The 27,977-nt window shown below is 40.3% G+C and overlaps 1 long non-coding RNA gene across 1 annotated transcript in view; it reads left to right on the top strand.

Annotated features, from left to right (window-relative positions):
- The window catches only part of LOC148543179 (uncharacterized), a 31,970-nt gene extending 20,650 nt beyond the window's left edge, over positions 1-11,320 (top strand). Inside the window, exon 3 of the long non-coding RNA XR_015878882.1 lies at positions 7,477-11,320. This is a non-coding gene — a long non-coding RNA (uncharacterized LOC148543179). The remainder of the gene's footprint in view (positions 1-7,476) is intronic.
- The last annotated feature ends 16,657 nt before the right edge of the window (positions 11,321-27,977 follow it).

Genomic DNA, 27,977 nt, shown 5'->3' on the forward strand with positions numbered 1-27,977 from the left:
GGCTGGGCTTCTAACTTCACAGGTAGTTCCCTCACTACAAGAACCTGGCAGGGCCTAATGCCCTCACCAGCAACAAGGCACAGCACAGTACTCACAAATAGGTTTTCCAAGTGTCTCTGAGCAAACTCCCTGCCTGCTCTCCCAGGTGAGACAATCAGCCCTAAACACACTAGGCTTATATTGGCCACTCTTAGGTGAAAAACTAACAAGCCTGTTACCAGGCTGCGAGAACCAAAACCTGGAGTGGCCGTGGGTGGAGCCCTCCCTCTCCTCTCACCCATAACTCCCAGGTCCCAAACCGGCTTTTCAAAAAGCCGAAACTCAAGCCTGCTATACTGCAGACTTTCTCCTGGGGGTTTAAAACACATAAGACAGGAATCTGAGACAAATGTACCTGCCACAGACCACTTTACCAATGATCCTATCACAATATATATATATATATATATATGTGTGTGTGCACGCATTGTGGCTACCCATGTGATCATTTAAGTGTGTGTATATGTATATATATATATATATATATATATACATACATTCACATATATATATCTAAACATATATATCCTCAAACTGGTTATTATTTATTTTACTTCCGTCTGAACTGAAAGAATGACAGACAATGGGGTTTTGTCCTGTTCATAGATGGAGCAAGCTTTGGCAAACAATCTGAAAATTTTAACAAAAGATTCTCCTAATACAACTGTTAGTTCTATTTAACTACATCAGCATTGGATACAAGGCCTACATTTGTTAACAATAGCTACACGTCTTGCAATTGTTTATAAATCCACATTCAGGACACTTCAATTGTGCATATCAGTGTCTGGGTTACATTTCAATTGCCACAGACATACTGTGTATATATTTGAAGTAAACACTCACAGTATCTTTGTATATTCTAGATTATTTGTCACAGACATGTCTACAAGACTAGTCTGTCATCACTGAATATATGAAGTCTTCAAATATATATATATTTATGTGTATCCATGTGTATGGGGTATGATAGGGTTTTAAACAGTATGCAGTGGTAATGTGATCACACAATGCTAATAATAGCATATTAGCATCACACACCAAGGTTTCATGCTGACAACGCAAGATGGCGTCACCAGAGGCAACCTAAAATTGCGTTGTGCAGATTCTAATTTTACAATTTAGGTCTCAGCCAACCATCCGACTTCGACAGTAGTCTGCCTGTAAATAACAATATTAACAATTATTTTACTATTACCCATGTACTGAAAGCAATGGGGTTTTTCTTAACTAGTCTGTTTGTCTGCTGTTACTCTGACTTAAATTGCCTGTATTGGCCTGAGGCCTGTGATTTCTGATTTTCTGGTTGTAGAAGTGTGTTGGTAATATATTATGTTTTTTTCTACTAGGCTTATACTTTCAGACTATTAAGTTTTTATTACTGAAAACATTCTATAGGGCCAAATAGTTTATTAAAATGCTATCCTATCCTATATGCCACTGCTGTGCCACTATGTTTCATAGATGTGTTATATTCTTTTAAACTGCCATGTGTTTGTGGCGCTGCTCTCTCTTTTAGTCTTTTAGTTTAGCCAACCAGCTCACTGCAGCCTTTGCCAATATTGGTGAAAACAATATTGTAAACTGTGAGGTGGTCAAAATTGACTGGAAATAAATGTTATTGATGTTAATAATACTGTAGGAACAAAATAGGCCCAATTTATATGATTTTACCTTTTTTATAGCAATTTTTCAAGAAATCCAAAACTAAAACATTTGGGGGTGTTTTACCAATATTAAAACATGACAAAGATTTTAAACCAAAACACAGGGGTCTGCACACATCTCTATACAAAGCTGGCAGAAGAGGCAGAAGAAAAGATGAATAGAGTGATGTATGTCAAAGAAAGAAAAGGAAAGAACGTAGGCCCTCATTCAGAGCCGTACGCTCTGAGCAGAGTGCACGCTCTGAATGAAGGCCGGCCTCCATGAAAACGGAGCGTCCTCCTGGACGCTCGTATAGCTGTGGGTCACCACCCACAGGCTATACGAGCGTGCAGTTTGATGGCCGCGATGGTCATGACCATCGCAACCATTGAAACTGCAAGCCGGAGCCTGCGGTTGAGGTTTTCAACCACAAGCTCCAGAGTAATTTTGGCTCTATCAGAGCCAAAATCACTCCCACTGACATCACTAGTGATGTCAGTGGGCCGGCTTCTGATGGGAGGCGTTCCCGTGGGAACGCCCCCGTCAGGGTGGCAAGCCCCCGGCACGCCTACCAAAGGGGGCGTGCTGTCAATCAAGATCGACAGCATGCCCCCTTTGATCAGACACAAAGGACTTTCCTTCGCTCGTCGCATCTGGTGCATGCGCACGACGGAGCTCCCTCCGTCGTGCGCATGCTCAGTCCAGAACATCGACCCACTTGCGAGCGGACAGCCGCTCACGAGTGGGTCTGAATCAGGCCCGTTATTTGCAGTGGTGTGTCTATCATTGTGGTGAACACAAGCAATGGAGCATGCAGCATTGCCCCAATCCAAAAAGTCCTGACTATAGATACAATTGACAGTGATGTTGGTATCACTTAAGCCAATGGATTTCATTGTTATACTAGTGTTAAACTATAGTAAAATCAAGTATTATAATGCAAGCAAAACAAGAGTCAAGCATATTCACTATCTTTAACCACTTGCCTGGCATGGTCACATCAGATGTGACCAGTCAGAAATGCCCAGTGAGCGGCTGGCAGAAGACAGTTTTCTGGCAGCCGCCACCTACCGGCCCCTCTGCATCATTGGATAACCCCCCAGTGTCTGTCGATCACTGCTGATTGCAGTAATTCAGCATCCAAGCGGCACCTCCCTACCGGCAGCTGCTCCACTCTGTCAGTCAGCACACCATTCCTGTGCATACCCAGTGGCTATAGAGTGAAGCAGCTGCCAAGGAAGAGTGCCCTGCCAGCACCCACCCCACATACGATTACCCAGCAGCTGCACTGTGAAGCTGCTGCCAGGGAAGTGAGGATGATCAGTGCCCTCTCCCCAGTGTGTACCCGGTGGCTACACTATGAAGCAGATGCTGGGGAAGAAACCCCAGCCAGCACCCACTCCCTTGTGAGTACCCCTCCCTCCCCTGTAATTAGTCACCTGGGAAGTGAAGGCCAATGTGCGCCTGCCTCACTGTAATTACCTGGCAGCTGCAGAGAGAAGCAGCCACCAGGTAATGATGCCAATCAGCACCTGCCCCCATGTGAATATCGAGTGAAAGCAGCTGCAGGGACATATTAGGTATGGCCATTGAGCATTGACCATCAATATTAAACACTGATAGTTAATTGACGATGGCTAACAGTTTTCCCATTGATGGCAGAGAGCCAATGGTTCTACACCATTAATGGATAAGCGGAAGCCAATGATTTTTTTTGTTGTTGGATGGAGCTTAGCCTTGCTCCCAACAGCCTCTAAATTGCCCCTGCAATTTTGCTTGGCTCACCCTGCCCCCAATAGCGGTGGCCATCGAGAGGTGCAACCAATCGATGGTTCACCATATATGGTTTTTGTGCCATCAATGGCAATCACTGATGGATCCATCGATGGTAACCATCGATGGACAACCCACCAATGGCCTTCCCTAGGGCATATATAGCAGTGTCCTGGCTGTCCGCAATAGTATTGATTATCAATACTTATTGATTTTGACATATCAGAAAAAACTATTTTTGTTTTTTTAAGAAAGTTAATGCGGAGTATACAAGAGACAGCCCTCAACCATCAATGGTGTGTTACCATCGATAGCATGTTCCTGATGGCAAGCACTGATGCTGCCCCATCAATGGCAGCACCAGATGTTAACAAACATTGGTGGTGCAGGCCTGATGATCGTGCTCTGCACATGTGCAAAACCCAACCATCGATGGCTGCATCATCAATGGTTTTCCATCGATGGCTATCACTACAGCAGATACCATACAAAATTGCTATTTTTATGATATACTGTCTTTAAAAAAAATTGTTTTCATAAAATCGTGTTTGATAAGTTTTAAATACATGACTCAATTCAATCATAAAAAAAACCAACAATTTTGAAGCGATTTTTGGGAAAAAAATTTCAGTTAAATGGTTAACTTATCAGAAACATATTGCACTACATTTAGAAATGACACATTGATAATATAATAAATTATTAATTTTTTAAGGTTTTATATCTTCCTTTTTACTCTTTCAATTTGTAGAGCAAGAAGCTTTATGATTTACATTAGGAAAATTATATTTTGACTTGAGATGTCAAAGAGCTGTAGATTTAACAATATAGACTAATTACTGCCAACAAGAGCCCTGCTCATGAGTCTTTTTAAAATTCATGATTCCTATATATTGCAGGCAGTGTAAAAGAAAGTTGGGTTTTAGAAATAGGAATTGCTCCTGTACTAATGTGATAAGAGGAAAATAATGAAAACATACATATTGGAAATTTTCAAAGAATTGTATTTCCACTGTATCACAGCCTTGTTAATATGATATGAAAGCCATTATTGAATTTTTGATTCAATTTCAAGCAGAGGGAGGAATGCTAATACATGGTGAACATGAAATGAAAACTTCACGGGTTTTCAAACGTCTCTGATGTGTCTATGTGCTTTATTTCAATTATGGGCAATTATAGTTTAATTGAACAGATAATTAGCATGTAAAATATTAGCAGCAGAGAAAGGAAATTAGTATAAGTTATATGTTAAAGGAGTTGTCCAGGCTGGAACTCATAATATTTACCTTTTTGTGATATTTCAGAGCAGTGAGCAATAATCACATTTAATGCTCACATTGAACTGGTTTGGTATTTCAAATAATCTGGGATGGGAGAAGCAAATTAAACACAGCACCTGATTGGGCTGTAGCCACCTCCATCCAGTACAATTCTTTACCTGCTACAAATCTCTCCTCTAGTAGCTTTAATCCTTAAAATAACCATGTCTTAGCATTTAAATCAGTCTATTCTTTAAAAAACACAGCACTGTTTTTTTCAGTAACACTTCAAGTGGTTGAGACTTAAATCCTAATACTATAATAGGGAAGTAATTATTAAGGGAAAATTGTCCAAAGGTAGACAGCCCAGGTACCATCTGCATGATGGTATTATTTAATGTAAAAGATAAACTATTGCCCCTTTTACCCCAGAGCTAAAACCCAAGTTATTACAGGGTTAACCCAGGTAGCTCCTTGGTGTAAAAGGGGAAAGGGTTGATTTGCTGGGTCGAGTGACCCGGCAATCCAACCCAGGTAGCTAACACAGTAATAACCTGTGAAACCCTGCAGTGTAAATGGTGCGATCCGGGTCAGGGTGACCTGAATCGTGCCGCATGCCTACCGATTGGCCAGCTTCAGTGGCGCTTGGAGATGGCCAGAAAAAACGGATCTCTGCAGACCCGGCTCCGGTGTGAATGGCGCCGACTCGGGAATATCCTGGGTCAGCGCCGGGAAAATTCCGGGTCTGATCCGGATTGGTACCCTGTTCCAACCTCTGGGTCAGACCCGGAATTTTCGGTATAAATGTGGTATATTAGAGCTCTTGATCTCATCATATAAATTTTCAATTGCATACAAAATTACAGGATTATGCTGGGTAAACACTATATGATATGTCATCTGATCCAGCGAATTGGAGCAAAATATCAGGCACATCATCTAGTGTGTACCCACTATGTTGCTGATGATACACGCTCCCACGCTTCGTCAGTGACATCCTCCATTGGCCCACATCACTATATGGACTGATAGGAATAACATTATATCAACCAAGATGCTACATTAGAATTTAATTCTGCATTTTTAAGGGATTTAACACATATGCACTTTGACCTGGTAGAGATTTACAGCCATGCTATTTAAGAAGAGAGCTGCCCACTTCTGTCACATGCCCTGAGGAAGTGCATTGCTCGATACATGTTGGTCTGTGACAGAAGGACCCCCTCTCCTAGAAAGGTGAATGTGGAAGCAGAACCAGACATTCGTGACAGAGGTAGTTTAGCTGAAGGTTCCGGAGCCTACAACTCTTTTTTACCGAAAAGGTAAAAACTTATTTATTTACTGCGCATAGTGGTATAAAGTAATCCCATTAAATCTCAATAGATATATCAGTGTTTGCTTTCTATTTAGACACAAGAGGATTGTATGTAATTGTGCAAAATGAGTTTAATCACATAAACATCTAGACAATATATAAAACGTATAATACTAAATCACAATAAGTTTAGCAGCATACTTCATAGGAAACAATATTATCCCTGGTATAATAAAAGTACCATATATAATTGGAATTGGATATGGAGCATTGCATACAGAGCTAATAGATTAGCATTTCTGTGTGAAAGCAATCAGTGTCCAAAACTCATTAATGCTTAGTTGATACAAATGAATCTGTTGAACGTATGGTTTGAAAGCAAGTACCAATTTGTTGCAATTCCAATGTTCTCATATATGAACCACAGAATAAACCTGTAAAAATGCAATCCACAGCTGTTAGTGATTGAACTGGTGTCCCAGTTTCAATCCCACTGGTCCTGCAGCTTGAGTATTAAATATTATATTACCTCTGTCCAATTGAGCAGATAGTTCCACCTTTTAATGTCCCCAACTCACTGTATAAGCATGGCCACACAGAAAGGTCCAGGACCGAATACTTTCATCAGTATGAGGTGGTAGATATCTGAAAGTGGCCAGGGGTGAATGCTGTGTGTGATAATAGGTGGCTGCTGCTGTTAGCAATCCTATGGACCGGATGGTGGTGTTCGTGCAGGAGCAGATATCAGACAGCAGTGGAAGGTAGCGATGTATGCAGCAAGTGAAAACTACTAATGTTGTCCTTCCCAGCCACTGGTAATCAAGCTCTTGAAAAGGCAATAGCCACTCTGACTTGTCTGAAGCAAGAAGGTAGCTGGAGGGTCCTAACTAGACCCTTTACTTGCAGCTGGTGCTATTTAATTAAACTATTTTATACACTATTAGCGCCCGGAAGTATAGTGACTAGATCAATCATTTATTCTTTTTTTACCATCTACATGCCTGGATACCACTGTTTTCTGGTCACATCTCCAATAAATTACCTGTGTGATAACTGCTTTATTTTTTAAATCTATTTGGAAACATACCTGTTTCATTTACTATTGTTCATATTTAATTGTATTTTATTGCACTATGTTGGGGCTTTATGCTTTATATTTTTCATATATGAAGTAGAGCAACATATGACTTGACACTTCCAATTGGAATGAGGAAGAGAAGACCATCAAAATAAGGGGAGTGTTTTATCTGATATTTTGGTTATACTAAAGTGTTTTAGTTCTCATTTTTAAAGGTGATTAGCACCGAAATTCCAGTCATCTTTCTGGTTGTCATATTCTGTTTGGGTTGTAAGGTGTTAACCCCGACTGGAAACAGGCAGCTTAGAATCCCTGCACCAAGATTTGTTGTCTTATCCTTTATTTTTTCATTTATTTTTTAGGGATGTCTACAAAAGAGCCCAAGGCCTGGTAGGAGGAGATCATATACCCGACGGGGTAGGGCAGGCCCAAAGGCAGAAGTTGTGGCAAAAAACCACCTCTACCACACAAAATTTAGTGGTCAATTTGTCTTCATATCCACTAGCTGACATGGAATTGTGTGTATTAAATAAAGAACTTTCATTTGTGCCCTCAGTCTCCTTTAACCCTTTACAGTGGAAGATTGAACAATATACGTTACAAAGACATTAAAAACTCAAGGAGTTTTTTGCAATAACATCATCAAATTGCAATCTTCAAATCCCTGAAATGACAATGCAATTGATCAAGTTGTTACCACTGTCAGCATTTGAACCTCAATCCTTTAATTCTACCATTAAGACCTTTATGAGGTTATTAAATACAGAGGTCTCTGATGAGGTGTTCAAATTTCCTAGAATAAGATCTAATTTGGGCCATGAAGAAACACAGGCACTCCAACAGTTGTGTATGCATTCTGACCTTATATTCCGCTGTGCAGATAAAGGGGGTGCCCTAGTTATACAGGACTTGACTGATTACAAACTACAGATCGATAAACAACTGAGTGACTTTGGTACTTATAAATTATTGTCAACTAATACATTTTGGTGGATGCTGTAAATTACAATGTGATCTCTGCCAAGTTATTGGATGCTTTACTCCACTGTACCCATTGGTGCCTATTTTTTATATAATCCCCAAGAGCCACAAATTTATGGTTGTCCCCCCTGGTTGCCCAATTATAGTGGCTAGAGGCTCTTTGTTACAACCAGCCTCTGTCTATTTGGATTCCCTAAAGCAACCTTGTATCAAGACACACCCACGATAATTGTTGGACACATCTACCCTGTTGAGAAAATTACATGAATTACCTCTACTTAGTGAGGAAATTTGGCATTGTAGTATAGATGTTTGTAGCCTCTAATACTATAATTTCACATGAAGTTGGAATGGCTGCCACTAGGAATCATTTAATGCATTATGCAGATTATGTGTGTTCCAATCTCCAACTTGTGATGGACTTATTACATCTGATACTCACAAAAAAATGATTTCTTTATGATGGTAAATTTTAGTTGTGCGATGGGGTCAAATGCAGCCCCATCGTACGCCAACATCTTTATGTTTATGATTGAAAATGAGATATTTTTCTCTAATCCTACGGTGGCGAGAAGGATTGTATTTTATACTCATTATATAGATGATCTCCTTATCTTCTGGAGGGGACCTAAGGAAGCTCTGATTAGAGTTATCACTTAACATAATATGAGTAATAGTTCAGTTAAACTTACTTTTATCGTTAGTGACTCGCAGATCAATTATCTTGATGTGTTGATCTCGATTAACAAGGGTAAGATATCTAGCATTCTATTTATGAAGAGCACTGATTGAAATAATCTATTGCATAATGATAGTTGTCACCCGAAACCACTGAAACGGGATTTGCCATCTTCACAAATTTTGTGAGTTAGACGCATCACGTCCAATCCCATCTCAGCAGAAAAACAGATGGATTCTATGATCCTGAGATTTATTGAGAGAGGTTATCATACCCATAATTTAGAATGTAGCAAACAAAAAATTTTGAGTTTAACTAGAGAAGAGATACTATATAGGGAGAATAAGAATGATAAACCTGCTGCTCTCCTTTGGAAAAATTACTATTGTAATGCCAGTACTAAAATTAACTTCTAAAAATCTATGGCATACTGTATGATTCAATCAGATAATGAGCTAAATCTATCCAAGGATCATGCCTTGCTATACACAGGGCCGTAATCTATGTGACATCCTTGTAAAAACTGAGATTATGCTGCTTAATAAGTCATTGTGCCCTAGTAATCTGTATAAAAGATTGTGCCCTAGTAATCTGTATAAAAGATTGGGTTGCATTAGATGCACTTGTATGACTTGCCGCTATCTAATAGCGGGTGATACAATTTACCTGAATGCAGATGGTAAAAGGTATCAAATTAGGCACACCCTTACATGTAATAGGTCCTTTGTAGTGTACCAAATTGTATGTCCTTGCAGACTGACTTACTGTACATAGGTAAGACTGAAAGAACTTTTAAAGAAAGAATGGCCCTTCATCAGTTGGCCATTCAGGCTGCCCTTAATGTAGGCATGAGTGACCAACCAGTGGCAAGGCATTTTGCTTGGGCACCTCACCAATTAGCATCTTTACACTACCGAATGATCGATTATATTCCACCTTATATTAGGGGTGGCAATAAGTCCCCTAAATTGATATAATGCTGGATCCATCGTTTGGGGACCATTGCACCCAAGGGGCTTAATGAACAGCATGGTCTTAACTGTTTTATTTGATTATTTCTGTTGAGATTTATGATGCATTATACTCATTTCATGATTGACATTGGGATTTAGATAGGTGGTGTGTTATACTTTACTGCACAATGTATGATATATGTTATGACAATATTGTTTTTCTGTAATTGACTACTAATAGAGTGCTTCTGTCTGATCACGCTAATCTATGCCTGTATATGGATCGATTGTTTCGCTGCATTAATTGGTTGTTTTAATTATGTACCGATTACCTAGCTATATTAATCGGCTGTTCTATTTATATATCATGTGCATTTTTATTTTAAGATTGAGTTTATATATTCGATTGTGGATTAGCATTAGTGCATTGCTGGAATCTATATATTTTTCCTGAATATAGGTATTTGTATTTGTTTATTAGTTGCTATGGTGATTGGGAGCACAGCAGCGTCATCAGTCAGGGTGGAGAATGTGACCACCTGGATGATGACATGTATGTACAGTGCTGCCTGGTGGGGGAGTGGTCCCACTCCAGGCTCAGCATGCTGCTACTGGGTGATGGTGTAGATATAAGGTTTTTTTTCTGTAGTCCTGATGACAAAAATGTTGACTGTACTATATCACTGCCTTGGAGTCTCTGTCCATATCAGGAGTGCCACCCACATGTAAGACTGTTCTAATACCTTGGGTGGGCACCCGGTCAAGCAATTATTTTATAGGGAGTGCCAGACCTTGCTTATATTATATATACAGATGAGCACAGCTAGTTTGTTGCTCATAGCGCGCCATTCAGGCCTCCTGCGTCGTGCCATAGAACGTAACATGATGGCTGTACTGTGGTGTACCGTGGTATTCTACAAGAAAAGATAAGCCATGACATTTAATACACTGCTTAACCTCTAGGTGGCGAGTGCTCCACTGATAAAATATGTACTGCGATGGAATGTTGAGAGAAATGCAGTAGATTTCTTAAAAGTTTTAAAAGTACTTAAAAGTATGGAACCTGAAATGATCACTCTTTATGAAAAACTTGCCCCCTGTTATGTGTACAATACAATGTCTACTGTATAGCAGAAATTCCAGGTGGTGAGATGTCGAGAGAAATGTTTTGAGTCCAAGGTCACAGGAGTGCTGTGTGACTCAGTAATGCTGAGTGTCTTTTACCCTAAATTATCTTATTAGCAAAAGCAGTTTCTGTTGATTAAAATGATATGCAGCATGCCTATGTTCTGTGAGTGTGGGTGTATGTGCAAGTAAATCACTAAGTTACAGTGTTACAGTCACTGATACTATAATATAGTGTTTCGTGTGCAGATACACCCGCTCTGGCTCACAGAACATGCTGCATATCATTTTAATCAGCAGAAGCTGCTTGTGCTATCAATTCGATAAGCTGTATGATTCAGATGCATTTGGAAGTAAAAAGTTGCATAAAAGACGCTCACACTACCGAGTCACACCATGGCATGGCGAGACTAGAAGGCCTGTTTATCGTGCAAGGAGGCTGGATGTATGACGACCCATCTGTATATGTCAAACGTGAATAAAAATGAGTGTGTTACCAGGCGCCTATGTGTATATCTTATGCTGCACTCCTATCCGCAAAAAAAGTTATACCCTATTATAACTCAAACAACTGGAACATAAACAAAAAAAAAAAATTTGCAGACTAGAATGCGCTGATATAAACAAAAAAGTGAGTTTCATATGTCATCAAAATACTTCCCTTAATAATATGGTCTGGATCATTCACGTCTCTGAATCCTTCTTCCTCCCTTATAAGTCCAGTGCCATAAAAAACATAATCAAAGGGATAGGGACCATAGTGTAGTATGTTTTAAACACGACAATTTTAATAAGAACATACAACAATGGTTCGTAACAGAATCCAAACATCAAACAGAAAAAATATTCTTCTTTAAAAAATATATGAACTCCAGTTCATCTATATCATAAAAGTGCAGGTTTATAAGGTGGGTAATTACCGGGTTTCCCCTTGCATGCACATTTGCCTTGAGGAAGAGAGCAGTGACTCTTGAAACGCGTTGGCCTGTGGTGCAGACTGAAAGGTTTGAAGGGTGGATATTCCAGGGATTACCCCGACCATAAAGGTATCAAATTGGAGCTTCCGGAGGCCACCAGATTGAGACTTTATTTGCCTGCATGCAAGGGGAAACCTTGCTTTATAAATATGCCCCTGACCCAGGGCCATAACATGGCAATAATGCATCCTGGCCCAGCCCCACACATGTGATGTCACAATGACATGGTGAGGGGGTGGGGCCACCAGGATCAAGAAAAAGTGGAGCCTGGAGTATTCTAAGTATGTGCTGAGCAGTTCTTTTCTCACTTTCTAGGCTGCAAGGTGCCATTCCAGATGCACATGTCTGCCCACATTCAAATATGTACCCAATTTATGGTTTTACACCTGTTTCTTCCATATGCCTGCCAGACTTACCTGCTAGTTGCTCGGGTTTACTTATGTTAAGTGCTTATTACATGGTTGATGAAACACAACTTAGTTCAGCACATCAGCACCTGCTCTGAGCTGCTGATAGTACTTAAAAGCTAGTTTGCCCCAGTAAATGGCATGGAGGATATCAGCAAGCTGTTCATCGCCACTGTGTTTTCATGTGCATACACAATAGCTGCTTTTTTACACCTTGTCAGTTTGTTAATGAAAGAAAAGCCATGCAAGATTGAAGTATGCGAGGTGGCATTGATATTGGGGCAATCTTGACTGAAACCCACTGTTTTTCAGTGGCATGGGACGCTGTCATTTAGAATGGTCTGACTCTCTTTTCATTGATGTCTGAACCAGTTCTTCCTCAGTTTTGTGCACTGGGCAGTAGCAAATGTAGCATTACACTGGTAATAGTGTGGGCTTACTAAATCTAATTAGCCCCAAAATTTTAATAAACTGAATCTAGATACCTACAGATGTGTCTGTGCTGCAGTCATGCCAAAAAGTGCACCAGGTCCCGTGAGACTCGGCTAGCACCGGGCTATTTCAAATTAATAAGCACAGTCTGTTGGTGTATCCTAGTCACATTGCATTGCAACTTAGATGTATTTTTTGTCACAAAGTCGCATGATACTAGCAGAATTGCAGGGACCTGGCAGCTTACTCACACCACACAAGTCACACTGTGTGGCACATTGAAGTTAGATATATGAGGACACATCTTTAGAGGTGGAATTAATACATCTATTCTTGATTCAGAATCCATTTTAAACTAACCATATTACAGGATTATATTATAGGTGCAGATCAACTAAACTGTCTCTAATGCACTACTATGATGTCAAGTAAATACAGTGTACTTAAAAATGGTGTCCAAAAAATTATGCTGATGTGTGCATGCTGATTTGTAAGTATCTCAAGATGCATCCAACTCAAAAATAGTTGTATGTGTTGCAGACATATGTCAGGTATCACAGGCATATATGGTTATGCTGATAGAGAGATGTGGCTCGACAGTGGGTCTGATTCTGATGTGGACAGTATTGCACAGCCGCAGTCAAGCAGCTGTGCTATACCATACAACTAAAGTGCAAATGCAGAAGGAGGCATCTGTAGGAAAAAGATACCTCCTGCATGCATATGCCATTTGAGTGCTGCGTCCAAAGATGTATCATCGGATTACCATCTTGACCGATGGTCGCAGTCCTCGGCCAGTCTGCGCAAGTCGAAGCTTACTCAGACTGGCCTGCAGAACTGGTCATCTGGGTCCAGGAAGTCTGCGTTGTGGCACAGCACAGCTACATTTGATAGCAACATGCCCCCGATTTGTAGAATGGTCCATCCCCATGAGTTCAATCACATAGGACCCTTCTGCGCATGCTCAGACCGGGTCCAGCACAAGTGCAGATTCCCAAACATCTGATTTGTATGTAAACCCTCAGTTTGTATAAAACTCCAAATCAGGCTCTGTGTCAGGACTAAATACTAAGGTCACAGTTGAATTTTCCATATAAAATGTAATGAAACACAACTGTGAGGGGGAAAACATGGCTGTAATTGAAGAAATGGGGGCAGATTCTAAATTACACAGCTTGTCTTCACAAATGTAAATCACACATTTTTGCATACAGTGCATGTGCATAAGTAAATGTACACTTTTTTTGCGTATGTCTGTCCTATTCTGAGTTGGAAGCAACTTGGCCAGATCTGTGATAATGTTGAACTAAGCATAGGTAAAGCGACTTGTGGGAGTATAATGAGAATGTATCTAATGCTCCATGTGATTCTGATTCATGCTTACAGAGGAGGGAATCCCGTTTCTTTTAGATCTCTTGCACCTAGCCTGGGAGTGGTGCAAGTTCAGATACTAATATGATAGTTGTGGTGGCTGATGTAAAATCATTGCCACTTGCACATGCATGATCCCCCTGTTGAATGGATACTTGCATTAGCATAAAGTATTATAACAGGCTTCCATGGCTGCCCACAATTACAGCTACTTTGCGTGCAACTCAGAATAAGCCCCTGATGAGGAGATATAATTATGTATACCCTAAAAGTGAAGATGTCGGAAGTGTGGCCAATGTTGGAGTATAGTGCATAAAAATGTTGAAAGGTATTTTAAAAAAATAAGTATTTTTTGCTAATACTGAAAAATGATCGAGAAAGAAATAAAACCTGTGCAATTTTACAAACCCATTACATAAAAAGTATCTGCAGATCAGGCATTGGATACATATACTACACAATGTTTGAAAAAAAAATAACAAAGTAACAAAGACAAAAAGTTACACATGCAGTATAAGTATCCAAGTAATTAATTTTGAGGATATATAGCAACCCATTTTTTATTTAATCATTTTGTTGGGTTTGGAAAGGGTTAATAATTTAGCCTACTAGAGGTTTTGTCAGTTAGGTGTCAGTTAATTTAGGTAGCCTATCAGGTTTGTTTAGAGGTTGTGTTTAGTAATCCATATAAATAGTCTGGACGAGGTTTAATTTCCTCTTGCAAGCTTTTTGATCATAGGACCAGTGCTGGATAAGTGTCATTACCTTTGTCAAAATTATGCATTTCATTATGTCTGCCTTTTTGCTTTCTATAGTTCTTCTCTCTATCCTCTTATTTTTGATCTGCCTTTGTCTTTTCTTCATTTCCTCTTAAGCTGTTTTTACTTTCAACTTACTGCCAACCCATAGTCCCCTTCTCCTCAGTATTTCTTCTTCCCCGTCTCTCTTATTTTAAGTGGGCTTTATATCAAGTTAGATCCTCTGAACCTTTTACTTATCATCATTGGTTCTGTGGTATGAACATCTTTGCAGACTGTTACTTGGACATTTTGCCTGGGGAGTATATGAATGTGTTTAAATATATGAACATGGTTCATGCCAAATGCTTGTTGGCCAAAGATTCTTTTTGGTCACAATTCGATGAGGCATTTTTAGGGTGATGCGGGAAGGGCAGTGGTTCTTCAATTTTGGTTTAAAAAATTTTGAAGTATGGTTGAAATGTCACTCACCAATCTTGGTCAGTGTTAGAATTTGTGCCAGGTCAAAAACAACTCTTTCTGGCTCATCTTGGATTCTCCAGTGCTGGGCGGGAGAAGTACTATGCATCTAACTGTGCAGAGTGTAACAAGGAAGCAGGCTGTAGATACCAGCATACCTGTATGTTCTCCAAAAGCAGTCAAGGACTGCAATCATCTTGGAGGTCCATCAGTGGGATGAGGCAAACAGTGGGGAGGTGCTAAATGAGGCTACCTCCCCTATTAATTGTGACATTTTTCAGTATTGGTTAGGTTGTTATCCTGTCATGGAAGAGGAAGCTTTTTTATTACAGGGTTTTAGGGGGGGGATTTTGTTTCTCTTTGTCACATCAGGTTTGCATCGTTGCTAAGCGGAATTTGAAATTGGCACATGTTGAAATTGTTAAGGGTAAGGTGTAGGCAGAAGTCATACTTGGGCACAAGTGTGGTCCTTTCCTTTCCCCTCCTTATGAGGGTTTATGCTTTTCTCCATTAGGAATGGTGCTAAAATAGGATCTGTGTAAGTTTCGGTTGATACAACATCTGTCTAAAATGATGGGGGAGACCTCAATGAATGAAATGCCACATCGTTTATCAATCTTTTGAGCAGAATCTATTTATTGTCCAGGGATTCAGAAGATGGGCATTATTGGGTTAAGTGTATATTGAGTCTGCCTTTTGCCCTCTGCCCTGCATCATTATGTCTTTAAATACATGTGTTTTAAGCCCAGGAACCTATTAAGTGTCTGCCAATGAGTTGTTCAATCTCTTGTGCCTTCTTGGTGTGTTTTAATTAATTTTTGCAATAGTGCATTCAGGCAGGTACATGCCAGTTAGGTTTTGCCCAATACCCTGATGAATTTCTGTTTGTAGGGCTGGCAGATAGCATGGTGTATAAAGAGTTACTGTTCTTGGTCCCAAATATTTTTCTGTTATGGGCATTCTCATTGCTCAGAGGAAGATGGAGAGATCCATAACTAAGTTGTCCTATTTGGGTATCAAGCATGATTTATTGTTAGGCCCTTGCTGTTTGCCTTTGTATAAGGTCCATTACTTGAATGGTTTGCTGGAGACTTTTGTTTTGGGGAAGAAGGTTTAAAACAGTTGCAGTCGATATTGGGTCTGCTTAATTTTGTGTATCCTGTTATTTCTATGGGTAGGGTTTTTTGTGATCGGTTAGAAAGACCCACGTTCTGAGTTAAGGATCTTTGCTATTTGATTTTCATTTCCATGGACTTAAAGGATGATTTGCCTGTTTGGTCAGCTTTCTTACACAAATTTAACAGGCTTTGGATATGGCTGCCTCAGCCAGTGGCCAACTCCGAACATCAGTTATTTATGGATACTTCAAGTTTCAATTTTGGCGCTTTTTTCGAAGGTGAATGGTGCACTAAGTCTTGACTTGAATCTTGGGGGTTGATGGTTTAACCACAACTTTGCTGCTGTTGGAGCTTTTTCCAATTGTGGTGGTGGGTGAACTATGGGCATACAGGCTTAGCAACTGGCAGATTGTTATTTGGTTGACTTACAATAGGTGTCATGCATGCTATCAATAATCAGTGGGGGGATCTGCTCCTGGTTTGAGGCATTTATTTAAGGCTCAACAGTTTCCGGGAGTTGAAAATTAGATTGCAAATGCTTTGTCACATTTTCAGTTGGTTAGGTTCAGGTCACTTGCACTCTTTGCTAGTTTATATAGCTTACCTTATCCTGTTGGAGTTCATTTGGAGGTTTACATGACCTAGACCTTTCAAAACCAGCAATGTCAGCTGCTTTGTGAGGTTATTTTTTTGTGATTGCATGGTTTGGATGACCCAACCAATCTTTCTTGCTTTCCAATGCATTGAAGGGTTTGGGGCAAGAATAATTGGGTCCTGGTGATTCCCACAGGGCTATTGATCTGAGCTTTCTATAAGATTTGATTATTGTGGTTTCTGGGGTTACTTTAGGTGAGTACAAAGTGTCACTTTTTAGTTTGGCATTCTCACTGGCCTTTTGGGGACATTGAGATTGAGAGAGTTAGTGGCTGTTAATAAAAGTTTCCTCGGGTCTGCTTTTTATTAATGTTGTTGTTAAATTGGATTCAATTTTGTGTAAAAATCCTTATGTTTAAGACTGATCAGTTAGCTAGAGAGCAGTGGATTTCTATTCAAGCACATTCTGATCAGATAGTCCTGCAGTTTCGGCTGAGTGCTTTGGCAAGCTGCAGCTGAAGGGGGGTCAATGGCTTATCCTTGTTGACCTTTCATCACTGTCCAAGTTTCAATTTACAAGCGTGTTTCATAAGTTCTCAGTTGCATTAGGTTTGGCAGTGGATCAATATGGCACTCATTCATTTAGGGTAGGTATGGTGACTTGCATTGACTCCATAAAGCAGATAGATCAGTGGACGTTGTCAACTTAAAATAGTTATTTATGGGGGGATTAGTTGAATAGTTAGTTGAACTTCCTGCAAGTATGTTTGGAAACCCAAAGGCCTTATGCATCGCATCTACCACTTTTGGGGTATGAAGTCCATTCCAATTTTTGCACTCAAAGAGGTTTTAATGATTTTACTTTCATCTGGATTGCTCAACATCTGTTTCATAACAGCCCAGTAGAAATCATACTTACTGTAGGTTGTAAATTCTACCAGGTGCCATAACAGTGATATGAAACAGTAGCATCATAATAACATGGAACCCAGTGCTGCTAATGGTATATACTACTTTTATTAGTTCATTTGCCTCAGAATATTGTCTACATTTAACTCTGATTGGCCACCGAAGTTTAATTCAGGACAGGAAAAAATGTCCACAACAGATTTAGGACTCAGTGGAAGCAATGGTATTCTTAAGCAGTGAGAAAAGATAATTTACATATTCAGATGAAAAAATCTGACTGGTGAATAAGAAACATTAAAACTTCAAGGCATGACCTGATTGCTACACAGATAGGATAGTATTAATGGTATCAGATTGATAACCGGGTTTTAGTGATGTCATCTAGCCAATGAGTAGTAGGGAGGGGTGGGGTTTGAGATACTTAGTTAGATAGTGGCCTGCCTCAGGGTTATTTCTTCTGGAAAATTTTCAGGGAATAGTGCTGCCCTTTGGTCTTTAGTGAACTTGTTCATTTTTTTGTTTTATTTTCTTACAGTACCTTTTGTTTTCCTCCTTCTCTTCCTCACTCACTGTTTGCCTTTTCTCTACTTCTTTCTTTCCTCCTTTCTTTCCTGTAACTTCTCTCCCCACTCATTACCCTTTTCTCTTTATCTAACCTGTTATGAGGTCCCTCTTCAAGGCTGTGTTCCCAGGATCTTTGGGACTCTGTACCCAATACAAAAGTGTCCACTGCTCCCTTTCTGTTGCCTCTGTTGTCTGCATAATGACAGTGCACTCTGTGGGCCTGATTCAGAGCCGGACGCTATTTGCGCTCGCTCATTCAGAAAAAGGGGCCGGATATTTAAATAGAGCGCTCGATCTTTGCGGTCTGTTGACGCCTCTATGTCTGAATGAGCGAACGAAACATGCATTTGGCACGCCTGCGTTCGGATCATCACTCCCCGTTTTCATGCACCTTCCCCTGTTACCACCCGCAAACGCCTCATTCTGTCACTCAAATTAGCAGGCATTCACTATTTTGCGAGCACACAATTTCCGACAGCAATGACTGGTTCGCGCATGCGTATTATGACCCATACGCATGCGCAGTTGTGCGAACATCGCTCGGAGCGAACAAGCGGCCGCTTATGAGCAGCTCTGAATCAGACCCTGTGTCTCAAAAGGATGTAACCAGTCCCCCTCCCCACAGCTAGTTGGGTTTGACAGACATACACAGCCAGGTATGGTGATCCTTTTGGTGGCAGCACACACCATGGTTGTCACAGGAATACCTTTGTCATGGCCCACTCACAGGGCTCAGAGGAAAAGGTTCACATGGCAGTGCCCCTCTCGATTGGTGTGCTCACTGTACTGTGTTGCAGCATAATATCTCAGCAACCACAGCTCCTGAGACTTCTTTTGGAGTTCTGCCACTCCCACAAGTTATGAAATAGGAGGTGCTGTTACCAGATCAGCAGCAAGGTTGAGTCAGATGAATTGGTATAATCGCACCCTCCATTTTGGGTCCTCTCTCTGCATGGTGGTTAGCTAACTTTATGCCCCCTGCTGGGGGTATGTTTAACTGTTAACTTTACTTCTTCTAGAGTTTCCTCTGAGATTTGGACTGCACGCCTTGACTCCTTTATTAGACAAGCAACTGCCATTCTATTGTAAATTTTGAGAGGATCTTACATGTATCAGCTGCTAGGTTGTTGCCACTTGCCCTGTGTGTCAGGTTGCAGCCTAGGATTGGCCATTACTCACCTCAGCGCCTGCTTCGCCTGACCTCTCGAGCAGTCAGACGCCAGGTGCAGTGGCAAGTAATGCGCTGAGTTGCTCCCTGGTTCAAAAGTGACTGCACAGTCTAAACTAGAAAATAACATGAAAATCTGCTTTTCTTCATTAGGTTATATGTAAGAAGTGAAAGGGTTACAGGACTAAGCTTCGAAAATGCACAACACTATGTCAGGTTGCATTACTGAAGAAGCAGATGAACTCTCTGAGCTTGGTGTTTGGTGACTGGTGCTGCTGGCTGTAATGATATAAGACAGAAATTCATAAATATAAATTGTCATGAGCAATAGATTGCATTCTTCTCTAAAGAAAAGGCAAAAGAATACTAAAGTTACTGCTTAGCCACATTTATCTACTTTCTACATCTTAAATTGACATTTTACTGCTCTTTCACATTCATGGAAAATTGCAGGTTAAGATTTAATTCATGTTTCATAAATGTTCATTAAGTAGACATACTGTACATATTCAAAATAATAAGCACATTTAAATATATTTCTTAGGAATAAAGGATGCAATACATAGTATACTGATATATAACATAGTAAACTCATATATATGTAAACATAGCTGCTTATACACAGATATAGAACATTATATTACAGTTCTGCATAATAAACATTGAAAACTTTGAACCTACGGTTTAGTAGTCTAGAAGAAAAATATAAAATGCAGATATAAAAAACTAGTGTCAAATATAATCTACCAGTCACAAGGATCAAAAAGCTAAGTTAATATTGTAAATTCATAGTAACAAGTATTTATGTTTTCATAGGATAGAATAAAAAGGAAGAAAAAGAGGGAGAATAGAAGGGGAGAGTAGAGGGTAGAATAGAAGGGGGAGGGAGATTGTGCTCAGATGTAAATTCCGTAAAGGAAATTGTGATGCATCGTATGAGTTTGCTAAATGGAGGTGGGGAATGGATTGCACCAGATTATCAAGTAAGGTTGCGCAGTAGAGACCACAAAGTGTTTTCAGACTTTGATAATTTGTTCAGAGGTATTTGCAGGGAGATAATATAGGCATAAATCCTATTTGTTATGAAATTTGGCAACCGCTATTTAATATCATAGAGTGCGGTGTATCTTTCAAAGTATAATACTGAAAGTAGTTCCGATTTAACTATTGCAAGTGAGGAGTTGTTCAGATAGAGCCATTTCTGTAGAACAGCCTTTGTAGCTAGTGTAATTAGTATTAAAAGAAAGGGAATATATTTAGTAGGTTAGGCTGTGGCTGACCAGACACGAAGTTGGCTAGCAAAAAACACATCCCATGAGAAAGGTAAATCATAATGAAATGATGGAGTTTATATCAAAATGTTTTTTTGGAGCATTGCCAAACTTTTTTGTATAAATGTTGCATAACCAGCTTAGCATTTTGGAAGTATGACGAACTGTCCGATGTTATATGATGCCTTAGGGCTTGTGAGATGTAAGTTCTATTAGGAAGTTTTGAATGGATTTCTTTGTAGTCAATCATATGGTGATTGACATAGATGACAAAACACCACTGGGAAAAGTAAAAAATCATTGGACTAAGCTGTCCATAGTTCAGCCCATAAGTGCTAAATATTGGATGGTAACAAATCACTATATAAAAATCAGAATTTAAATTTGTTTGAGGTACAAAGTGTAAAGAGAGAAAGAATTGAGCAGTGTGTTGAAGGGTGACAGATGGTGCTGGGGGTTAGCTTGCCAAATATTAGTGTCTGGTCTGTAAATACAGAAAAGGTTGCATATTAGGTATATCATATTTAGCTTTAAGCTCCTGATACGAATAAAGCTGTCCTTCTGGGACACAAATATCACTGATTGCTGCAATTACTTTTTTTTCTCCAAGTGTTGTAGTAGGGAGGGATGGTGGAAAGTTGGGGTTGCCCCACAACAGTAAATATTTGGTAAATGAGGATCAGAGAACAATAGGGGTATTTAATATGGATCGAAAACTCAGTTTTTGCGATGTTTTCGCTCGGATGAAGTCATTTTCGCCGCTTTTACTTTTACACCGTATTCAATTTGTAAACTTTTCGCCGGTGCGAAAAGTATATTGCATTCGACCCTGCGAAAAAGTATCACCAAGGAATGGGTGGCGAAAAAAGTGCAGAATTGGGGTTTTGGGGTGCAACATTTCGGAAACCACCCGGCAACCTTCAGACAGTCCCCCAAAGGTAAACTGTGTCAAAAATAAAAAAAAAAAAACCTCAGAAGACCCCAAAAAAAGCACTTTCATTTTGGGGGTGAAAAAACTATTGGGGGGTACAAAGTTAAAAACTAGCGAACTACAATCTACGGGGGTCCCCAAGTATGCCCCAGGTTTTTTTTCATTGCAGGTGTTTGTAGCAGGTGGATTTTTCAAGTTTTTTAAAACTTCACTTTAGCAACTTTTAAATATGCTCACCCCCATTTTCAAGTACCCAAAATTTGCTGGGACTACTTATTTTCTGCAAAAAAAACCTTCTAAATACTATACTATACCTTCAGCAGGGCTAATCGGGGGTATCCAGAGTGATCCCACATGTCTGACCATCTTTTTGGGGGTGTTAGGGTGATTTCCCAAAAAATCAGCAAAGTTTTCGCTGATTTCACTGTCGCCGGGTGCCGTTTTCGATGAATTCAAATTGAATATGGGTATAAGCGGGGGCGCGCACGCTACTTTTTCGCCGGCAAAAGCTTCGATGTGCGGTGAAAACTTCGACACGCATAGACGGTGAAGTTTACATTTCAAATTGAATACCCCTTATAATTTGCTGGGACTACTTATTTTCTGCAAAGAAAACTTCTAAATACTATTCTTCACCACCTTCCCAAATCCCCACAATAGCAGCTATCGAGCCCGTTTAAAGACCCCAAAAACCTTCAGCAGGGCTAATCGGGGGTATCCAGAGTGATCCCCCATGTCAGACCATCTTTCTGGGGGTGGTAGGGTGATTTCCCCAAAAATCAGCGAAGTTTTCGCTGATTTCACTTTCGCCGGGTGCCGTTTTCGACGATTTCCGATTGAATACGGGTATAAGTGGGGGCACGTGATACTTTTTCGCTGGCAAAAGCTTCGATGTGCGGTGAAAACTTCGACATGCATAGACGGCGAAGTTTACGTTTCAAATTGAATACCCCTGCAAATGTTTATGTAATGTAATCCAGGATTTATAAATACCTCTAAATAAAATGTTATTTTTCAAACCTTTTGGGAGTTTACGTATCAGTATGAGAGACAAATAGCAGCATGTTGTCTGCAAATAATGATACAGGTTGAGTCTCCCATATCCAAATATTCCGAAATACAGAATATTTTTAACATAACTGAGAAAGTGAAACCTTTGCTTTCTGATGGTTCAATGTACACAAACTTTGTTTACAGTACAAAATAATTAAAATACAGTATAAGATAACATTCAGGCTGGGTGTATACGGTGTATATGAACCATAAATGAATTTCATGTATGTACACAAAATTTGTTTTCAATGCACAACATTTATTAAAAATATGGTATAAAATGACCTGCAGGCTGTATGTATAAGGTGTATATAAAACATAAATGCATTCTGTGTTTAGATTTGGGTCCCATTCCCAAGATATCTTATTATGGTATGCAAATATTCCAAAATACGGAATATTCTGATATCCAAAATATCCCTGGTCCCAAGTATTTTAGATATGGGAGACTCAACCTGTAATATGAATTGAACATCATCTACATATATGCCACGACAAGTGGTATTATGTAGCAGAGATACTGCTAGGGGTTCTAAGACTAGTGCAAATAATAATGGGGAAAGAGGGAAACCTTTAGAGATCCCTCTATGAATGGAGAACAAGGGAGATATAATTGTTAGCTATTGTTGATCTATCATAGTCTGGGATTGCTTCAACAACACCCAAAATATGTAGCAAATCAATGTGAAGGAATTTTTTTAAATCTGGACCTTTCAGACTTTTGTGTAATCGACTATTCTCAGGATATTTGTGCATGAACATTTTCCAGATTCCATTTACTTTGCTAAGTAACAAAGGAACACCTGTCCCTTCATTATTAATCAGTGCAATAATTTGATTACTCGCTGCTTCTATTATAGGGAATACTCAACCCATATAGGGACAAAACAAACCAAGATAGAAAGCGCTAGTAAGCAATATTTAATGGTCAAATATAGAATAAAATCACAAATAAAATAGTAAAATAAAACACCAGCCAGTATTTAAAAACAATTTATGCTATCATGATATTCTAAAAAGTCCCAGCATAGGAATTGGTTAACTTCTCAGGACTATTGACAGTCAGTTTTATGTATCATAAGGATTAGAAATTGTGTGATTAAAGTGAAGAACACTCTCCATTCATTCACTTAGTGATATTTTAATGTCCCTTCCTGGCCAGAGTTTAATATAACCTATTAACCTGGCCAGTATTTTATGTTACTATTTTAGTTAAGATTTTATTATATATTTGACCATTAAATATTGATTACTAGTGCTTTTTTGCTTGGTTTACTTTGTTAAGTAGTTGGTACTTGGATTTTTGTAGTGAGGTTACCTGTTGCTGTAGATCAAAGATGGCTTGCTTGTGCTCCCCAATTTTTGTTTCATTCCTCAAAACTTGCAAGTCAGTGGAAGTTGATTGGGCTTTGAAGACATTATTAGCCTCTGCAAACTGAGTCACTTGCTGTTGCATAATAGGAGCCATGAAAACTTTTATGGCTCTCATCATACATCAAGGGGAATGAATGACACTCTGATAAACTTGAGCTGGCTAATGAGGAAGCAAAACTAATGATAGGAGAGGCAGTAGGAGGTTGAGATAGTTAAATAGGCATCTCCATTTTTGTTGGGCCTGTTCCACTGGGCTTTACCTAGACTAGTTGTTTATCCATGCTCTGTGTGGTTATCAAGGAGGCAAATGAGTTTAATTTTCAGGTGTGTGAGTAATAGTCCTCAGGTCAGATGTTAGTATACAGGTGGATCTGGGGGTGTAGTAGGAAAAGGGTAGCCTTCTTGTATTTACCAAATCAAACTGTGCAATTAAAACAGAAACCCAGTGGTAAAACTAAAAATTACAATTTATTCCTTTATAATATTACAATGTATAGTCTCAAAAAGCAAATGTTAAAATGTCTCTTTATAGGTGTAAATAACCGATCTCCCAATTTCAAAGCGTAATTAATTTAAATTCCCTCTGAATTAATATGCACCTCTTTATTGATCCAAGAAGGGGTTAAATAATAGTAATGTGCTGAAGATTGAAAGCCAACTGCTTACGGTGAATAAATATTTTGGTAGCTGAGAAATGCGGATTCCTGCAGTCCTGACAAAAATAGAGCAATCAGAAACCAACACTTCCAAATAAAGACTGTCTTAAATGTTGCTTGGATACATAATAACTCTGTATCAATGATTGCAGTCTAATTCTTAGATACCTGCTGTGAATTGGTGTTATGACAGGAGTGATGGTAAAACGGCATATGCCGCACACTCACTGTCTTAGCACACAGCGGCTGCTGGTTGACATGCTATTCCTCCAAGCATCCCCAGATCCTGTGCGAGTGGCTCCCTTGCAGGTAAATGCACTTGTTCCAGAGTCAACTAGACTGGTTAGTCACAAAGTGGATGTAAAAGATGAGGCTGTATTAATACCAATGCCGGCAGGACTTGGTTCCCTGGTGTAAGTATAACAGGAGAAATGGAGTCCTTAATGTGTTTCATCATGCTCACATGACTTTCTCAGAAGGTGAGCCTTCTTGTATTGCTTACAATAAATGAGGAGGGAAAGCTCCACTATCTGAGCTCAGGTCATATTATGAAATAAGCTCCATGTAATAATGCTGTACAATCGAGCTAATAGGGTTTGACAACTGTTGTTCAGGGGAGAAAGCAGTCTTGGGGAGCAGGCAGTGTCAGGAGTCATATAGACACTGGAATCCATGGACTCCAAAATGGTCACTGACTGCCTCTTCTACATTGCTGAGAAGAGGGGTGTAAAAGCTGTCCTACAGCTGTCAGGGGCTTTTCTGTGGTACCATAGTGCAGGGGCAGAGGTCTATGCTATGCATTGCTTTGATTATTCATGTGTTAAGGGCTCTTAGTCAAAATAACTGTAGTCATTAAGGAGAAATCTAACAGTAGACCATGGTGCAACGTAGCTCTGGGTGACAAATTATCACTTTCTTTTGAAGGCTTTCTTGTACTAAACTAGACACCCAATTAGGGCCCAATTCAGCATAGTGTCTATCTTCTGTAGCTAGCAGTGTCTTTGATGATTCGGATATTATCAGGGATGCAATCAAGGTGTATAGGGGGTACACTTGTAAGGGGCTCATGCCAGTTAGTGAGGGTTTGCTCTTTCTCCCCTCACTTGGTGATCAATTCTACAATCAGTTTTTCTCTCATCTAGAAATCATAGTGGCTTAGCTATTTACATACAATGGGGGATACATTTATTAAGAATCGTGTCTGATCGAGTTTTTTTATTTTCAAACTCGATTTGCAAATCTGAAACTCGGGTGATTTGAGTCTTCTGAAACTGTCAAATATACCAAAAAGCATGTTTAGCTGAGACTGAGTGTTCCAATGGTGTATCAGATTGAGATTTCTCATTCGAGTTGAAAGTGTCTGACCACAGCCAAACAGCCCTGAATAAGCAGCATGCACATATCAGTGAGATATGTGAAGGCTGCTTGTGTGTATTTACTGTAAAAAAAAGGTTAAATGTTTAAAGAAAAAGATGTAGGCCCCCCCCCCAAATAGCATAACAAGCCCCGGTCTGCTCAGCCTGCCCTGGTTCCTAAAAATATGGGGGGGGGACAAGTAGGGTTCCACCTTATTTTAGGGACCAGCACTGAGTTGATGAGCCAGTGCTGGATTTAAAAATAGGGGGAAAAAATTGCATAGGGGCCCCCTATTTTTAAAATCAGCACTGGGCTCAAATCCGGCCAGGGTGTAATGCCACAGCCAGGGGACCATTTCACTGGGTCACCCCAACCAAAGCATTATCACCCCAAGCTGGTCAGCCCAAGCTGGGGATCTCAGGTGAGGTGGGGACCCTCCCCAATAAAGGGGTCCCCCCTCTCCCAAGCATCCCAGGCTTATGCTGAAGCCCAGAGCTCCTCCCCACACCCCTGGGCTGTGGGTACAGGGGTAATAGTGTTGAAAATATCATTAAACTATTGTTTTTTACAGTGGAACTACAGGTGCCAGCATGCCTGCCCTTTTGTCACTTGTGGAACTACAAGTGCCAGCAGGCAGGTGGTACCTGTACCCTGGTGTAAAAAAAAATTGTTATAAAACCATGAGACATGCACACCATAGTAAGTAAAATTTTATTACAAACCTACCACACACACATAATTACCTACTGCCAGGTGTTCGGTCCCGTTGACCAGTAGAAATCCACATGTGTACCTGTTACAAAAAAATTCCTATACTCATCTAAGTCATTGCGCTGGTCGCTGTAGCATCCTCGGGTCTTGGCAACATAACAAACCAACACCTGGACCAGAATGGACTGTTGTGATGGGGATCGGTATGATTAATCGCCGGATGACTGACACCAGTGAATATCCCAACTGCACTAAAAGTCAGTACTAACTAACCTACCCCCTTAACCCTAATCCTCCTTTAGGGTGCCTAACCCTAACCTCCCTCCCTGGTGCCTAACCCTAACCCCCCTCTAAATGCCTAAACCTAACACCCCTTCCCTACTGCCTAAACCTAACCCTCCTGTGGGGGTGCCTAACCCTAACCTCCCCCATGAGGTACCTAACCCTAACCCACCTTCCCCTAGCCTAACCCTAACCCTCCCGTGGGTGTGTCTAACCCTAAGTGCCTCCCCAGGAGCCAGTGGCGGATCCAAGAGGGGTGACGTAAAAAGGCGATCGCCTCCCGTAAACACAGCCCCGATTCCCAAAATCCCCATCCACTTGTTAACAGTCAGCCGGCTCAGCTGTGCAGCCGTGCAGAACCGCTGGGCAACACCAGCGTGACTTAATGCTTTGGAGGGAGAGGGAGGGGAGTGGCTGCACCTAGCTCCCATCCAGCCCCACTACTGCTGTGTGTGGGGACCCACTTCATGAACCCTCTCTATAATCCCACTACTGCCACCATCACCTGTAAAAATCAGAGGGAGGAGCCGATCCGTGGCAGTGCTGGAAATGCTTCCTGCGGAGATGCAGTTACATGTTTCCAGCACCCATCTGCTATAGTGCGGGACAGAAGGGGGGGGTTGCCGAGCAGGGAGGGGAGAGAGTTGTTTATTTGATGTTTCCAAGACTCTCCTGTTATAGCCTGGGGGGAATGGCAATGGGGGTTGTGATGTTGTGTGTCTAATTGTGCTGTG

Source organism: Taudactylus pleione, unplaced genomic scaffold, assembly GCF_031769625.1.
Source record: "Taudactylus pleione unplaced genomic scaffold, aTauple2 ptg000005l, whole genome shotgun sequence".
NCBI lineage: Eukaryota > Metazoa > Chordata > Amphibia > Anura > Myobatrachidae > Taudactylus > Taudactylus pleione.